The following is a 17,771-nucleotide window of genomic DNA, read 5'->3' as shown; positions in this document are numbered from 1 at the left end:
CCACACTATTCTACGAATTATTCCATACTAAATTATTTTTTTAAAATCCACGTTGGAGGGAGGGGAGCTTGGAAAACATAAAAAACTAATACAATTGTCTGCAAGTCTATCCCATCAATGGCAAGCCAAAAAAGATTTTAGAAGCAATTATACCTTTTATTTACAATGGGTATATAATATAATGGGTATTTGATAAATGTTAAAAACACAAAAATATTTATTAAAATACAATAATGTTGGTTTTAGCTCTAAAAAAACTATTTATAGAACATTGAAATCTTTATTATGTGGTAGATATGGTAGGTATATCAACAGGATTGTTATCTTCTGTCTGCCAAAATTTTATTGAATTCTAGAATGATGGTTATTATGGATAAAATGTTCATATTGCGATAATACACTCATAGGTACGCCCAGAGTCGATCGATGCGTCACGCTTACCGTATTACTGCGAGAAATTACCCATATTATACATAATTATTATAATTCAGCCATGTTTTTATCTTTCGCGCTGTGTATTTTATACAGAATTATACATATTACACGATTGTGAGGAGAGAGAACGACGTTTCCGCTAACCATGGCGAATTTCACGCGTTATTCGTACAAATATTTGTACGCCGCGACGAAACGCAATACACTCTGTTTATATATTTGTATTTCGAGCACAACAATAACGTTTGCGACAATCTTAAATATTTTACTGCATATTCCTTTTCAGATTATATCGCGAAAATAACTGTCAAACACGAATTTATTGTTCACCGTATACACCGTCACTGTTGCAGTTGCAGTCTTTTGTTATTATTATTTTAATATAATTGTATTGGACATATTTTTTTTCACCAATATGGCAATATACTTTTAAGTATTATTATGTAGTGCAAGATATGACGTGCATCGTTCGCGGCGCTGAACTTGTTAGTTGTTGTTTAGGCAGAATAGAGCTAATGCCGTTTTATTTATTTATTTTTTACAATTTGGCATTTAGTGCACGTAATTTAGATTAGAAAATTGTTTACGAAAATTCGCGCTTTAAGATATACAATTAATTGTATAGATGACTATTGTTCTCGGAATTCTATAACTCGGACTCAACGATACGTATATATATAGAAAATATACTCGTTTGCTCTAGACTGATGTGAGGTATTTAAAAATTAAATCGCGACGTAGATACCAGAAGAGCTGTTGCAGCGATAAAATGATACAACAATAGTGTAATATTATTTTATAATAATATTGTGATATTATTATTTTACTATACTTAACCATCGTGTGAACCTTTGTTGTAATCTTTTTATAAATATGTAGATATACATTAAAATTAGTAGAAATATAGCAACTTTAAAAATGTGATCGAGTAAGCAACTTCAGTGCTATGGTTATAAAGTAGGCATCATATATATCTAATCATCGATTGGTCAATGTAATTATTATCTCATAGATGTGTTAAATTTTTAACTCAACGATACATCTACAATCCATAATTATCATCGTAGGTATACCAGAAACGATTTTGAGTGTAGATGATTTCACTTTTTTGGTAATCACGATAAAGTTAGATTAACCTAACCTAACCTAACCTAGAATTTTTAAATTATCCAATTATTTTTAAAAGTTTTGAAAATGTCTTCTGACTTTCCAAAGTATAGACTAGATTCAAATTGTTATCAAAAAACTCCCTCTGAGTATTTTTTCCACTAGAAAAAATACACAACATTGTGAGATCAATAAGTTCATTGCGGTTCCGCTCATAATCTAAAATTAGTTGTATACTTGTATTGCAAATAGACCTATAGACTCCACTGCACATTGATGAATAAATGATTGTAACAAGTAATCAACCATCGCAGATTAGTATAGTTTGTGAATTATACATTTCGTATTGAATGTAATGGAGCGTCTATTAATTTTCTGAAAAATAGTGCAAATAATAACGCGACAAGAACAATAAAATCTCTAAGCCCCGATAAAATCGACGGTAATATTTTTATAGCTAAATGGAGATATTGGTTGAAAATCAGCAAATCTAACCGTTAATAGTTAAGATTCAAATGCTTCACATAATTTGTTTATGATGTTATAGGAATGTATAATCTTAGTGTACACGATTTGTTCAATTCAATTATAATATTATGTACCTACATTTGAAGTTAAATTTGCATTATTTTAGCATAGCCCACATTACGTACATCGAGTAATTTATGTACGTAATTAAAGTGTAAACAGTATTATGTAAATAATCATCTCGTTAATGCGAATTACGAACACAATTTTGTGGGTATATAAAAACTATACTTTTGTAGTGCTAATCCGTTCTTGCAGTTACCGCGTGTATACGAAATTGCCTAGACGTTTGCTCCTTGTAATTATTTTATAACCCGAAATCTGGTGTTTTACAAAAACAACGAATATTTGTTAGTTATTAATGTTTTTTTTTTTTTTACGGATATATTTTGATGAAAAAAAACTTTTTTGAACTTTCGCGGACATACGGAGCAAAATATGCTGCCGAATCACCGTCGTCGTAAACCGACTATTATTAGAGGTCTGCACGCGGTATGGTCGAAAAAAATCTCCGTTGTGGAGATAACTAAGAAAAATGCGAGAAATTTGTCGTCGTCCAGCAGACCATTTGAAAATGTGCATTCGGACGACGAGATGTGCACCAATAATATCATAGGCATTTTGGCGCTCGGCGGTACAGCGTTCGCGGCTTCACCGCGTTTGTGGCGGGATAAGACAACGGCAGGAACGCCGCAGTGTTGCCAGTAGTCGGCCGCCGAAATACCGGCGGGCCGGCCGTCCGCACTGGCCGATTCCAGGGGCAGGCACACGGCACCGTCGGCGTGCGGTGGGGGTATATAACACTATAAGCTGCGGTGACCGTTGGACCCGCACTCCCGCCTCCACCACCCCCACTACGGGCTTGATGCGTCACGCGATGCGCGCGCCGCTCCGGTACGTTGTCCGGATTCTTTTCGCCATTCTTGGCATTCCACAAACAGAGCGCGGCTTCGTGTTTACTAGTTGAATACTGTGCGTAAAAATTGGACGTCCGCACACACCAGGTCGGGGCCAACGACACACGCACGCACGCACCAACTAACGCACGCACGCACGCCATACGATCGCACTCACGTACGGATTTATTTTTTTTTTTTTTTTTAATTCGACGCGATTTAACGACGTATTTATTATTATAATCGTATAATAATTATTTATTTACAATTATAATATAATATTATAATTTGACGTACGAGACGAGAATCACCACCACCACCATCACACCGCCGGTACGGGGTAAGTGTTTTGTGTTTTTTAAAAAATTACATTTTTTTTTTTTTTGTTTTTTAAATTTGCCGCCTTCTGTGACTCGCCTCGTCGTTTTTGTCGAAACGCCGCGGCTCGGTTTGAGCCTCGGGTTCACGACGCCACGCTAACGGTGGTTCGAATTAACCAGCGATGGGCTTTACCCCGAGCTAAAGCCATATAGGGTTTGCGTCGAAACGGATCTTCGGATCGTCGTGACCGAAATTATGAGTTTTGATCTAGTACTTCTGTTTTAAACGACCGGAGAAGTGCGTGCGCTACTGGTCGGAGTCTCGCGATTTTCGTATTTTTCATAACGGTCGTTCGGAGGACGTGTGCTATATTACACTATTACAGTATTCATCGCGGCGCGTGTCGTAATAACAATAATAATAATTCTGCCGCCGCCGCCGGCACCCGTCGCCGCCTCCGTAACCGCCGCCGCCGTCTCGGGAACAGCCGCGCGGCAGTCTCCGTCCGTTCGCCGCCGTCTTATCATCATCGCCGTGCCCGCCTTTTCCGTAGTCGCCGCCGCCGCCTCTTCCGTCTCGTCGACGACAAGTGTGTGTGTGTAATACGCGTTTTTTTGCGTGTTTGTCGCGTGCGATTTTTTTTTTGGCGGTCCCGACAAACAATATTTTTCGCTGTCCGTCGTGTGCGATAATCCGTCGCCGAACGTATCCGACTGTCGCCGGCCCGTCGGAAGAACCGGTGGTCAAAGAAGAAAGAATTCTAGTTTTCCCGCGGCGAAAACTCACTTATACTCGCTAAGGACACGCATTGCCGTCGTCCAGGTAAGAGCAGGAGCGCCCCATGATTTCATAAAATAACGGTCACTGCGCGCCAAAACAACGCCGCTACCACCCACCCACCCGTCAGCGCGCCAACACGCTTTTTTGGTGTGTCGGTGTGCATTCGCCTCGTCGTCAACGGTTTATTATTATTACTGATATTATGATTTATTGTAGATATTATTATTGCTGATTTTGCAAGCCGGTAAGGTACGGCGTTTGTATTTATTACGTTTTGCAAAGGGTCTGCGTAGACCTCCTTTTGATAGGTCCGTCTATTGCGGACGAGTAGTTTTTATTTTTCCGAAGGGAGAATAAAGGGACGAAAACCGATTTGCTTTGTTATAACCGTCTTTTAGTATGTTCGGTCATCGAATCGCGATTGATTATCCGGAAAAGCATGATCCTGGAGGTTAGTGATGGCGTTTACGCGTCTGAAAAATATTTTACGGGCTTGTAAAATAATTTTAATTATATGGTTGTGTTTATACTGTTATAGATAGTTGCGAGGGATGTTTCAGAGAAGCATCGCGACCCGTGTCGTTGAATTTTAATAATTTCCTTCCCATTGACTATTGACTACACGTCAAACGCACAGTGATACTATATACCCATTCATTATATTATGGAACGGAAAATTTGATTTGCTTTAACCTCTTAAATTTCGCGCGTTATACGCTGTAGGACAGTAGGTTGTTGGTACTTATTAGTATTAAACGTACACCATAAAATAAAGATTATATAATATTATAATATGCTAAGTAATTATTGTGCGTTAGTAGTAGTCGCTTTTTGTCATAACAGTTAAACTTGGATAAGACAAATATTATAGACTTTATTACATTGTTTTTTGTCTAAAAATCATGTAATTTAGTTATATACGATCCAGTATTGATTTTTTAAATTGATACTACGGTGTTCTTATGTACAGAGTTAGCAAAAAAAATATATTATTGTTTAAATTTTAAATACATTGCCATATTAGTTAGATCATTTTGATCCTTTGTTAAAAAATCCATGATTCGTTAGGAATAGCGTTTTAAATTCGGTATTGAATTACTATAGAATAATTTATTGCCTTATTCTATTTACTTTTGATTATAGTTGTTACTATTGTTTCTATCGTTGCAACCTTAATTTTCAAATGCTCTCAAATTAGATATAAAATATAATATACCTACTATTTGAAAATTTCATCGATTTAATATAAAATGTATGATATATTTATACTACCTCCAATTAATTTTTTTACAATGAATGTTTTAACAAGGGTCTTAACTTCAATATACATTTTAATAAATTTTTATAACCTAAACCATAATAATATGTTGACTTGCAGTAGTTTACCGGTATTTTTATTTTTTTTTATCATAAACTTTCCCCAGAAGTTTTTTTTACTTTTATATAGTATACTCAAAGATAATAATCAATACTTTTGTAAAAAATAAATAAACTGCTTTAATTATAATAATTTGTTGTATTTATCGAAAACAATTTATGAAAAGTAAACAATAACCATTTAACAATGAATTGAACATATATTATTTTGATTGATTATTTTACTACCTATAAGTATTTCATTTTATCATCTCAAGAATGTCTATTTTTTTGAATAATAATAATTATTATTTTTAGAAAATGTACTCATTATGATTATGACACTAGTATTCACTCCGGAGAGGTTTTATTGTGAACAGAAATTTAGTTAATGACTAATAAATCCAACGGTATACTAAATGACTGTTTTGACAGGCATAGTCATTAGTCGTGTTTGCTACACGCATGTAAAAAGATTAAATAAAGTAAAGTTGATTAATTTTGCCAGTTTGTTAATTTCGGATTTGTTGGAAAACATTTGACAGTCACACCGAGCAAAGGGATGACTAACTATACTAGTTAAGCAACTACAATCTAATGTACGTTATAACTATCTAATCAATTTAGCAAATTCAATGTAGGATATTTAATATTTTTTATTTTTTTATTTTTCACCGCCAAACGTCAATAAATAAAAGATAATATCAATATTAATTCGATTATTTAATTTTAACTACTGATGTTATATTTTTGCTCTTATAACATATCGTTGTACGGAATAATCTCTAATAATTACACTATTTCGCATAATGAAGTTAACGATTTCCAAAATAAAGTTTATTGAGAAATAATTACTGCAAATTGGTTGTTGTAAATATTTAACTATTAATCGAATGATTATAATACACTGATGATGTTTTAGTTATGAAAACTTTAATAATGAATTTTTGTTAATAATTGAGTTAATATTTTAATTCGCTTATAGTTTTTAAATATGATGAATGAATGAAAATAAAAAATTGTTTAACCGATTATTGAATTTATGTGTAATTATTTTCCTCTAATTTTTAAAGAATTTTTAAAAGAGTTTTAAAATCCGCAGTTTTAGTTACAAAATAAACAAAAAATTCGTATTATCTCCGGTCCTTTGACTGATCAATAAATTAATTGTCTCCGAAGTTAAGCTTTAATATGATCATAATTAAAGTGTACCATAGGTACCGTATTATTTTACCTTAACAATTTATAATTTTATTTTTATAATAATGAAAGTATATCAAAATTTGTTCAAAATACCTACCTACAAAGTACAAATTAAATATAATATATTCTGTAAAAGATATTGTATAATGGGTTTAACGTTTAACAGGAAGTAGCTCTAAGTATATTGTATTCACGCAGTCTTGATCTCTTGACTCTTATTTAATTTTATCTTTAGATAATTAATTGTATTATTTTAATATGTTTCAACTACCAAACCTTACTTTCGAATGACTATCATATGTACTAGACTTTTGGGATGGTGTATTAAGGGTGTGTTTTTATTATTTTCATTAGTATTCAGAAAACCTTGAGTTAGTGAACTTTGAGTCAAACCGTCGTAGTTTAAAGTGAATTTTGTCATGTTTTTCTGTAGCTAAAAAAACTGCATAGGTATACCTAACAGCTAATATTTATCACAATGGGTAACAGTTAGATAAACACGTACCTATTATGAAATATATTTTCGACTGCATAATTATAAAATGTTGGGGGTTTCAATTGCAATTTTTTTTGTTGCTATTTCCTTTTTATTCTAATTTTAATTATTTTTCTCGTGACGTATTGTTGTAATATTTTTTTAGATTATGTATTTTATCGCCACCAACGCGTTATGACTTATGATAATAAAATTGCAAAAAAGCTTTGTACAAATTAATTACATAATACTTGTTAGTAGTTGTTGTTCCTTTGAAAAAGTATATAAGAAATCAGTTTTTAACTTTGATTTTAAATGAATAATATTTATATTATATAATATGTAAATGTCAAATATCAGTACAATATAAGTTTAATACTATTTAGGGTATTAAAAAAGACATTATTTCTGTAACATAGATAGTATTTGAAACTTTTTACAATGTAATATATTTTATATTTTAACTCAAGATTTCTAAAAAATGTTTCAACTCGGGTTATTTTTATTGAACAATAGACAATCAACGAATTTAAATATATTTTTTATGGAGTTGTAGTAACTTATTGAGTTTATTTAATAAAAATTGTAGTCAACAATCAAACATTATCCCTTTAATTTTTTATTGTGGTGAACAAAGATTTAAAAATATAAAATTAAGATTCAATTTGAATTATATTATTATCTTATACTGATTTTGTATGAAGCTCTCCATTTTATCTTCGGTTTCTCTCCCCCACCCTTCGTTGATTATATATTCTAAGTTTTGGACGAATCGTTTTACCGAGAATAATTTTAACAACTTTAATCTACTCATTCTACCTACACACCAAAATTGCTAATCAATTATCACGCGTGCCCTGTAGCCGATAACGTGTTTTTGACCGAATCGTGCTGCTGTTCGACGGTTGCTGGTTATGTCTTTTTTAAACTTTCGATTAGGTTTATTATTTCATGTTCTCTATAATAAACTATGTTCATAACCGTGCAAATAAAACACAACTCCTAACTGGTAGTATATTATAATGTTATGTGTATAAAATAATATATTCCGCGCACACACTTAGGTGTAAATATAATATGGTTACGTCACAATAATTAACGAAAATTTGTTAGATGCGTTTAAACGTGTCTATGTACATAATAATATAATATTGTTTAATAATGAAGCTAAAACCCTTATGTTCTCATGCGTAAATGGTTTGTGACTGTAGGTCCGATTTGAACGCGCTTTACTGTCACGGACTGACAAAGGTGCATGTTGACGTCATCGGATTTTTTTACTTTTATTATTATATTATTTTAATTAAAAACCTATATTTGCAATCCAAACGTACGACGATGGCATGCAATTTGGACTATTGTCGCTTTCGTCCTCCGTAGATTTGAGAGTATTATTCCATATACCTAGTTATTTTTTCAGTCAAGAGGATGTATAGATACACTCTCATGTATTGTCTCTTGTCTTAGTATCTTATAAAATAGCAAATTTGCTTTCAGCAGAATTCATTTTATGTTGTTAGTTTTTATATTAGAGAAAATTTACATATATCAAACTTAAAGGTAGGAATACAATCTAGGCCATCTCAAAGTTCTATTAATATGATTTTAATTTGAGTTATGAGCGTTTTTAAGTTGTACTGTTTTACTTAATTATAGTTCAATTTAAAAAGATAATATTAATAAAAACCCTTAAAAATCTATAAGATGTCCTAGATTGTGTATTCTTACCTTTAAATTTAATAAAGCAAATTTTTTATACCTATTTAACGTTTCTAAGATCATACTAACACATGCTGGTGTAATAGGTACTGTAGCATCCTCTTAGAAAAAAATAATTTATTTGTAATTAAATCTTTACATACCTACAACATACACATCCAAAAAAGTATTTTGATATAATCAATAAATTTAAAAAGATGCAAAGTACAAGTTACAATTGTATCTATATTTTATAAGATATGCATTTTAGATTTAGCTCATCCTTATATATTTTACCTATATATCCTATACTGCCATATTGGCAGGCGGACAATATCCTTTTCTTTTTTTCTTTTTAAAGTGTGCGCCAATCTCTCTCAAATCTTTCTGTTTTTATTTTATTTAACCTAATTTATTGCTGACATTCAGTCCAATTAACACAACATCTAGGACACCCAGTATGAAGTTGGCATTCTTTTGATATATATTTATTTAGTTAGGTGTATGTAGTTTTCATGATTTAGTGTTTCCAATCGAATTACACACATTTAGTAATTATTTATAATTATTGTACATATAGGTATTTTATACAACTATTTTAAGACGATGCCAAATTAATTTGGTAAAAAAAAATCTATGTATTGACTATTGATTATAATTGTAAAGTACTGTTGCCTATTATTGATAATGACTAATGAGTAATGATTAATAAACAAATATGAAATGAAAATTCAATATCGTGAATTTCTTAGAATACTATATAAACACCAACCAAGTGTTCTACACCAACGATGCGTGTTAATAAAATTAATTTTCTAAAGTACGGTCAATATAATATATATTAATATACCTATACGTAATACGAGTGTTGTGCAAAAATAGGCTAATAGCTGTTGTTATTACTCTATTTAGAATACCTCATTCATCTATCATTTTCACTGCAGTTTTATTCGTTTATATATTGTTAAGTTCAAGATTCCAAATTGTGGAATATTATAATATATATGCATTATCAGCACTATAAGCTCGTACCCAAGATTTAGATAATAATAATTAAACGTGTGTTTGTTCAATATGTGTTATTACTTAATCATAATTATAACGATATCTTTCAGTCAAAGCCTAATAACATAGCAATATACAGTCACAATTTGGTTATCGTGTTAAAAAAAAAATTATATATATATATGTATAATATTCTTCGATAACTACCTATTATTGGTTATTATACCTTTTTATTAATTTAATTTGGACATCGTATCAAAAATATATGTGGATATATTATCTGTATCTAATTATTAAAAAAAATATTAATTTAACGATTAACTAAAATTTAATGGACCAATCACAGATCAATTAATCATGAGTCATGATTCATGACCATATTAAGCTATTTTTAAGCCTTTCACTATTGAATTATTAAATGTTTAGTGATCGTTTATGCTTACCATACATATAATTATTTTTATTCTGTTCAAAATTGTATATTCTTCAAGTCCATTTATACAAATACCCTATTGAATAACTAAATAAATATACATAGGAATCTATTAGCTTGCTGTCGGTTTTTTCCACTTGTAGATAATTTGAATCGCGTCAATTGAAACACTTATTTTACGATCTAGTGTGCGTAATTTAAATTTAGCAGTGGTTTATTTAGTATAATATTATTATGTGTATATTGTTCGGAGTGGAAAAAAAAATGTTTTATTATATTGTCGGATAGTGCAACAGTAAGAGTGCCTAGCAGGAAGACGAAGAAAACTTAAGTCTGTCGTTGTTGCTGTTAAAAGGTCACAAAATACTCACCGATAAACCACCTCGCCAATGTGTATAACAATATTGTGTGAATTGTGTATCGAAGTGTGTGCGCGCACGCTATATATGGGTATACTATATTCCCCTGATTTCAAATAACTCCCAATGACCCCGATAACCCAATTATTGCTCAATATGCGGTATTTTACTCGGATTCTACGTGCATTTGAATGTACCGACTACCGAGTGGTACTTCTGAATAGAACAATAAAACCTCGCCATTTTTCGTTCGGTAGGCATTTCTTTTTTACGGACCAATTAATCCATACTATTTTACCTACGGGGTACGAGATTCAGAATTTTTTGCTATAAGCACGTATTATATTATATAATAATATAGAGCCAACATTTTTTGGTACCGGAACACGATATCATTATTCTCGACAGCCGGAAGTATGCACTTTAAAGCTGTTGCATATGTTTATTATTTATACGAGTTTTTATCTTTAAAATACCTATAACCTATCTACCTATATAATACTGAATCGTTCTTATTATTGCACTATCTTACTCGTTTTATTGACAGAAAAATAAACAATACTACTTCACACACGTAAAACAGTATTCTATAATTATAATATTCTATCTATACCCAACGTATTAGGTGGGTATCTCGATGGTTGGCGGTATTGACTTGTATACAGTGTTTATTTATTATTATTTTTTATCTATAATCAGTCAAACAAGAAATTCTGTGCATCCCCATATGACACCCTGCCATCGAGACTGGTTTTACTTTATGGCTAGGTATTACGGGAGGATGCTCAGAAGAACCGTTTTTTCGGTCATGACGTGTTCTCTAGTTGGACAGAGTCTCTTTCTCTAATATTCAATCCCGATATTGTTTGTAGCAATTCTCCATATTTCCTTGTTATTTGTCTTTCTCTTTGTTTCTTCGTATGAATTACACCCGTAGTTCTCCATTATTTGTTGCGTGTACCTATTCTATTCGCGGTCTTCCCTTAGAATTCTTACCCTTTACGTAGCCTTGTATGATTAATTTTCAGTAACCCACCATGTATCATAACATGTCCAATCCATTAATTTCTTCTTTACTTGAGAATCGACTCAAAATCTAAGATTATTATATCAGAAAATTTAAATTTTAAATGTTATTTTAACAATTTGTTAAAACTGGTATTCATCTAAATACAACCAATAATTGTGTGTATGTGTGTATGCTGTATTAAGACTTCAAATATGTTTTATAAGTAAATTGGACGTCGTACTGTGAAAGATGAAAAAATAGTATAGATTTTTTTTACTTATTGTTTTCTATAATTTTTATCGTAGGTCGGATGTATATTTTTCGCTATTTTAGAATAACTGTTGTTGATGGCTTGTATCAGCTGACGTGTTATGTAAATTATATTGTGTCGATAACAAAATAATCTCTCATAAAATACTTAAATATTATCAACCCTGTACATTTAATATTTTTATTTTTTATTTTATTGTGTTATTTTTTCTTTGAACAATTATACATAAATTATTGGCGCTTCAACTTTGAGCACTGCAGTATATCTATTTGAACAATGTTATTAAGTCGGTAAAAAAATAACGTCAAATGCCTTCGTTCGTCGCAGATGACAAATCGAAAATATTCTTTTTTTATTTCATATATTATACAATACGTGCGTGTATTGACACGAATGATATTGCTCTCACACTAGTATGCTGGCTACGTTGGCAAAGTCGCGGCAATGATAAAATGCACCGTGAGTTGTGAACATGTTGCATGCGTGGTGCATCGTCGTCGTGATCCTTTGCGACGTCGGATTTAAAATTAACAATCTCTGTTCCAGGCAGCGACCATAATATAATTATGGTCTTATGTGTTCATTTGAACTTATTGGGTGAAAAATCGCTCAATATAAAGTAGGAATAATAACATGACAATATAATATTATTGTGCACACTGCACATGATGAATGCTGTGAACTGCAGGTTTTAGACTTACCACGCATTCGTATTGTATTAATAAAACACAATATGATAATGGTAATATTAATTATATTATGTTCTGTTCTGCGATCCATGATTGAAAAACCCTTTTCTTCCGCAACCAGATTGTACATGACAAATGTACCGTAAACGGCGAACCTTCGGTCCGCTATGACAACGACCAGTTTTATTATAACATATATTACTATAAAACTATGCTTTTAAGTACTCGTTATACCTTTATTCTGTTTATTTTAATGTGAGACAATAATGTTTTTTTTGTCTTTATTTCACATAGTCAAAAATTCTGACATCCATCTGTGATATTTTTCTCATATGATGATTTTGAATCGAATCGCGTTATATTAAAAATAAAAAACGATTTAAGACGACGAGGAATATTTATCACTTTAATTACATTATATAGTATTGTATATAATAAAAAAATATATACAAATACATGTGTTCAGTATGTATTTCAGCCACGTCGAAAATATTAATTATTATTTTACGCTAAACAGAATAATAATTAATATTGTGTATACATGAAATACAGATTGTCGATTAACATTTTCATTGCGTAGTGCGTGCGTTTCCTATGGTCTATTAATTTATTTGAAGTGCGTTTTTTAATAAATAAAATAAAAATGTCAGATTCCTTAAAATTCAAAACCACTATTTGCAGTTTATATTTTTAATAAGTCTTAGTTAAGTACTAGTTTATCTAATACTTCATTAGTCATCAATTCATCATTCATAATAATATTTATTGTAATAATACAGCAGTAGATGTTTAAATAAATACGTATCATGCTTAAAAACGCTTTACAGTTATAATAAAAGTGTATAAGGTAGGTAGATATAATATGGTAATAATAACTGTGCAAATATTATACGTGTAATCTACATCATAATATGGAAATACGACAAAGAAAAAGGTGCCTATATTTCAATTTATTTTTTTTTATCAGTGTACAATACAGTTGCTAGCATAGATATTCAATTTTTTTTCATATTGTTTTTTTCTAAAGAAGTATGATATAGTATGTAATACCTATTATTGACAATAGGATATTTCACAAAAGTGTTGGTTTTTCATCAAATAAAATTTAAATTCACAAAGTTTACGAGTGAGGTCTATTTTTTGAGTAATACTAAATACACGTCGTTATACTTGTGATAATGTATATTTATTATACAGTTCTATTTCAATATTATAGTATTATTTAATAATGTCCGAACTTTAAAAATTTTCCATTTGTCGTGTTTATATAATTTTGAAAACGTTAATTTATTTTGTATATTTTATGGTTTGTGTTTGAAGGTCTACTATACGTCATACGGCATGTAGTGTAGCTTTAGTACGTACAATTTAATTAAATTCATTTGGTTGGTACTATAGGTACGCTAATATTTCTGGATTCCTGGTGTTAATAATTTGGTCACGTTATATTTAGTTAAACATTCAAAAATGAATATAAAAATCAATTTCATATCTAGTTATTTTATTAATATACTCTTTTATGTACTATTTTTGATTACTTAAAGTAATAATAATAACCTACAATTGTATTATTGCACATTAATAAATGTATAATTTATTATCAAGTCGATTTAAGTAGTATGGATGTTCTGATGGGTATGAACAATATTTTGATTGTTTTATTATAATTTGTGATAAAAATCCTGGTAGTAGTTACTAGTTATAAAGTTCTTTAATAATAATAATAATAATAATAATGATTGGTGTTTTATTACCACCGTCATCTTAAACGTGTAAAGAAACTATAAAACCTATATGTATGTATGTATGTATATATAAATCAGTTGAAAACGTATGTGCGACTGAGAGAGATCCAGAAAGCCCCCTGATCATTAGCGTTGCGTCTGCTAAAATGCGATTCGCTTACTAATAATATCTTTATGGTCGGTTGCCAACAATCGAAGCGGCGATGATCCCCTCGCGGTCTAGCAGAACGACAGTTGAAAACGTTTCGTAAACATTTAATTTCGCGGGGTTTTTTTTTCGTAAAATATTATAATAAGTTTCATAAAACAAATTTTACACCGTACATAATATTATTTAAAACTGACATTAAAACTAAAAATCAAAGTGATTTACCTATTGTTCACTCATTACATAGATTGTTTTCCGTTGCACACCGTACATAATAATATACAAGTATTATATTTTATTGTGTGTATTATAGATACTTACCTAATAATTTGATTAATACAGTTGTAATTAATTTTACCATTTTTTATTTTGTTACCAGGTCTGATATTCAACTGTCGAAATTGCTCCTTACCATATGATGGGAGTAACTGAAGGTGAGTCTTTTTTAAATATCTATTATATTAGTAAATTACAGTTACCAGTTTAAGTTGTAATTGAAAAGCGAGCGAAACCCGTCACAAAAATAGTGCAGTATGATTTGTCTTATGTGATTAGGAAATAAAAAACTTAAACATAATATATTAATAGAACCGGAATGATATTCGAAAATAGTACCTATAACACGTTATAAATATATATATATATATATATTATTATATTATGTTAATATTGCTTTATAGTTTTTGTTATTTATGTACTGTATTGACACGGTGATTAATTAATAAATAATGTATTATAATTGTATTAAGAACTTTCGTCTTGCAATAACTTAAACCTGATTGTTATTAATGCTTTGATATAAAAAATTGTTTGAACGTCATAAAATATATGCGTGATAATTATTTTTCGTACTAAAGTTCAGTGGTAAACGTCGGTTCGGTATAATAAATTAATAATTATTGCTGCACGGTTTCGATATACGCTTATTAGGTGTGTATATAAACGTACTGTATATAGAGAGATTCGAAATAAAAATTAATAAAACGAAAGGCCTAATTCACTTTAAAATATTTAGCTCTTCGTCACACTCATTGTTTCCACCCCGTTTGTCGAACAATACATAAAAAAAAAAACGTTAAACTTTCCCCACGTCATGCTTTTATATATGTATATACCTATCTGATTGTTTTTTACCACCCTCTCAATGTCGAGTATATATTTCTCACCCGAAATCTCATATCCGACGATCGATTGAGCGAAATATGTGTAGTGTGTGTGATTCGGGCGCCCACTACTACAAATAACTTTCTATATCCATCGACCGCCCCTTCGTTTATGATAAATCGTTAATATATTTTAACAGCAATAGATCGTCTCGTCCCCTTTTCGTAATAATGAGATTGGCAATTTGTCGTGGCTAAAAATTTGTTTTTCCACCCGACCTAACCAGAAATATAAATCGTTCTACGTTCTTCAGTATACACTATATTATATAATACGTTTATACAGTATAATATTATAATATAATATTGTGTGTGTGCTTAAACGTTGTGACGTATTAATCGAATCAATAACATCGTGAGCACTGCAATCGTAATGACAGCTATTAGCAATGTGTTGTGATAATAATTACTATGAGAGTATTGAAAATTTGAAGTGTACGAGAAATAATAAGGTGAAGGGCAAACAACAAATTGTGTTTAAATATTTATTTAATCTTTTTATTGTATATAAATTAATCAAAATGATAGTTCTGCAAAGACTGCTATTATTTTTAATCATTCAATGTGATAATAACTTATATTTTTAATGTTTGATACATGTTTTTTATGTAAGTTGTACCTACCCAATATTGGTAGTCGGTGAATATAATATAAAAAAAACGATTGCTGTTTTAAAAAGTTTCTTTTTTTTTTGATCTATGTTTGTATGATTTTTAAATTGAATTCTAAGCTATTTGTAAAATACATTGATATGGTTATTTTTTGTCCAGCGTGTGCAAGTCTCTTTTTCGTTTAATAATTGTCAAAAATAATATATCTTTGCAGCAAGTTGCTGTTACATCGAAACGATCGTATTTTCCATGATGTAACAAAAACGAAAACGCGTTATAATGTTGACCCTCTGCAAAAATCGCTGACTATAGTGTTCGCACTAACGCGGCGGGTTTCGTTTATGGCCATCTGCCGCTTGGTACTTTGTTATTTTTATTACTGGTAAATTGCAAAACAAAAAAATCGGATTTATCATCTTATTAATGGATTGAAATTCTCCAAACGTACACTGCAATGAAAGCTCTCGTTTTTATAGTTTCACGGTGTATATGAGTGTGGTTTTTCATTTTAACAACCGGCTTTTTTTTATTACTACGCTCGTATATATGTAGTATAATATTATGTACGAATATACACACATAAAATACTGAAAATAATTATATTCCAAATACCTGTAACGACATTGCGTGGCTATGTATGATTATTAGGCGTATTTTTATAAATATTTTTCAGTTTTAATTGCAATCTATAATATCGTTTCCAATCGCGACATTAATCGTTCGCCATTGAAATAGGACAGATCCGAGAACATGGCGAATGCCTGCTAATATTATATAAACACTTTTGAATACGAGAGTTCTCACCATATTATTCGGTTGTATGTATTATGTGCGATCTAGAGATTTCTATTTGCATGAATAAATGTCAATTAAGAATTAAAATGATGAAATGGAATAATAATTGTAGGATTGTGCATTGTCGTATACTTAATAAGTATTATATATACATAGTGATTAGTGAATAATATTTGAGTTTTCTGGATAACATTTCCAACCGGAATTGTCTATATAATTGATAAAAAAAATCGAATTTTATGCTTTATAGTACGCTAATCGTCGTTATTATCCACACATAATAACGGGTTATTCATTGTCGTTAATTAGGGCTTGGTGCTGTCAATTTTTTTTTAATAGATTATAAATGGTCGTTTATATTGATTTTAATTGCTTCCACTACGCTGCCGTCTCCTCTTCATAACGCCGTCGTCATGTTACCACGTTAAATTAACTTGAGCTTTACAAACGTGCATAATCAGCTAAACATTTGAACGAATAAGTTGTGAATATTACATACATAAAATAAAATATTTGTTAAATGCGTTGTGGAAAAGACGATTTTTACCCCCGACATTTGATTGTTACTAATTATTGTTTGTTACACATACATAATTTCATTGTGTAAAGTTGATTGATTATTTTCTTATACCAATACAGTAATCTTAGGTATTGTAATTTTTGAACTTTGTTTCCATACAATAAAATCGCGTTAAAAAAACCACTCTGTATATATTATGCATGGATTGAAACTCGATAACAATT

General features: G+C 30.6%; 1 long non-coding RNA gene across 1 annotated transcript in view; it reads left to right on the top strand.

Annotated features, from left to right (window-relative positions):
• Positions 1 to 3,332: 3,332 nt before the first annotated feature.
• The window catches only part of LOC126549961 (uncharacterized), a 38,626-nt gene continuing 24,187 nt past the window's right edge, over positions 3,333 to 17,771 (top strand). The window contains exons 1-2 of the long non-coding RNA XR_007603939.1: positions 3,333 to 4,109; positions 14,838 to 14,892. This is a non-coding gene — a long non-coding RNA (uncharacterized LOC126549961). The remainder of the gene's footprint in view (positions 4,110 to 14,837; positions 14,893 to 17,771) is intronic.

The sequence above is a fragment of the Aphis gossypii genome, chromosome 2, assembly GCF_020184175.1.
Source record: "Aphis gossypii isolate Hap1 chromosome 2, ASM2018417v2, whole genome shotgun sequence".
NCBI lineage: Eukaryota > Metazoa > Arthropoda > Insecta > Hemiptera > Aphididae > Aphis > Aphis gossypii.
This window is presented reverse-complemented; position numbering and strand designations above follow the sequence as displayed.